At 41.4% G+C, this 1798-nt stretch overlaps 1 non-coding gene across 1 annotated transcript; it reads right to left on the bottom strand.

Moving 5' to 3' along the window:
* Window positions 1–426: 426 nt before the first annotated feature.
* LOC127108887 (small nucleolar RNA R71) lies at window positions 427–533 on the bottom strand. Its single transcript, XR_007796389.1, has one exon. It is a non-coding gene; the product is annotated as a small nucleolar RNA R71 (small nucleolar RNA).
* Window positions 534–1798: the final 1265 nt, after the last annotated feature.

Genomic DNA, 1798 nt, shown 5'->3' with positions numbered 1-1798 from the left:
TACGCTCGAGCACGTTTATTCTTTCATAGAATTAAGATAGCTATGACCGAAGATCAAAACCAAAGACCTCTTAAAGATTTCGCTCAACCATCTAACGAAGAACCTAGTTCTAGTATAGTAAACCCAACCATCCCAGCTAATAATTTTGAACTGAAACCCTCCCTGTTGCAACTAGTGCAACAGAGACAATTCGCATGTCTCGCTACCGAGAACCCAAACCAATATTTAAAAATATTTTTTCAATTAGCAGACACTTTTAAAACCAATGGAGCTTCTCCTGAGGCAATACGTTTAAGATTATTCCCTTTTTCCCTCAGAGATAAAGCCCTATCATGGTTAGATTCCCTTCAACCCAATTCCATTACGACTTGGGATAACCTTAGAAGAGTCTTTCTTGCTAGATACTTTCCCCCGAGTAAGACCTCCGTTCTTCGAAACCATATAACTAGATTTACCCAAAACCAAGGAGAATCGTTGTTCGAAGCTTTGGAGAGATATAAAGAGTTGTTACGAGCATGCCCACATCATGGTTTAGAAAATTGGTTAATCATTCAAACCTTCTATAATGGGCTTCACTATAACACGAAGATGACCATCGACGCTGCCGCAGGCGGTGCTCTGATGAACAAACCTTACCCTGAAGCTAGTGCCCTCATTGAAGATATGGCTCAAAACCATCAATCATGGGGAGTCGAACGAGCGATAGTTGAGAAGAAGGAAGCCCAAGGAGGAGTGCATGAACTAAGATCTATAGACATGATGCAAGCTAAAATGGACGCATTAGCCCTCAAAGTCGAGCATATGTGCATAAACCCGAATACTGTAGCCACAGTTTCATCGGATTGTGAGATATGTGGAACCAAAGGACACCAATCTGCAGAATGCAGTCTATTAAACGAAACCCACTCTGAGCAAGTGAACTACACCCAAGGGAACCCATATTCGAATACCTATAACCCTGGATGGAAGAATCACCCGAACTTCTCCTATAAAAACAATAACCCTATTCAAAATAATACACCTCCGAGACCTAGTTATCAAGCCCCTAGATCAAATCAACCTATGCAACCTGTACCACCAAAGCCGAGCCTTGAGAAAATTATGGAAAATTTTATCACCGCTCAAACCCAACGAAACAAGGAGTTCATGAACCAAAACATTCATGTTAACGAATTGATTGCTCAGTTAGGAACCAAGGTTGACCAAATAGTTACTCATACCAAGATGCTTGAAACTCAGATCTCTCAGGTAGCTTTAAACCAAGCCTCTCAGACTACACCTGGAGGACAATTCCCTGGACAACCTCAACAGAATCCGAGAGGGCAAGCCAATGCCATTACCCTACGAAGTGGGAACACTTATGATGAGCCACCAAACCCTAGATTGAGTGAACCCGAAACTTCTAAGGAATGTACCAAGCCCCCGGACGAAGTAAAGGAACCAGAAGAATATGAAAACCAAGAAGGTCGAGAGAAAGGAGAAGAACCTAAAGATAAAAGTTACGTACCACCCCCGCCGTATAAACCACCTATACCATATCCGCAAAGACTCAAACAAACCCAGATCAACAAACAGTATCAAAAATTTATTAAAGTTATAGAAAAACTTCATGTAGAAATCCCTTTCACAGAAGCCATCACCCAAATACCTTCTTATGCAAAGTTTCTCAAAGACATCCTTACCAACAAACGTAGACTTGACGATCCGAAGCCTTTGGAATGTAATGCTATTTCCGAGGACAAATTAGCAAAGAAAGATAAAGATCCTGGAAATTTCTCCATTCCTTGCCTTTTGGGTA

The sequence above is a fragment of the Lathyrus oleraceus genome, chromosome 7, assembly GCF_024323335.1.
Source record: "Lathyrus oleraceus cultivar Zhongwan6 chromosome 7, CAAS_Psat_ZW6_1.0, whole genome shotgun sequence".
NCBI lineage: Eukaryota > Viridiplantae > Streptophyta > Magnoliopsida > Fabales > Fabaceae > Lathyrus > Lathyrus oleraceus.
Note: the sequence above shows the minus strand (reverse complement) of the source record. Positions and strands in the feature narration are given on the sequence as shown.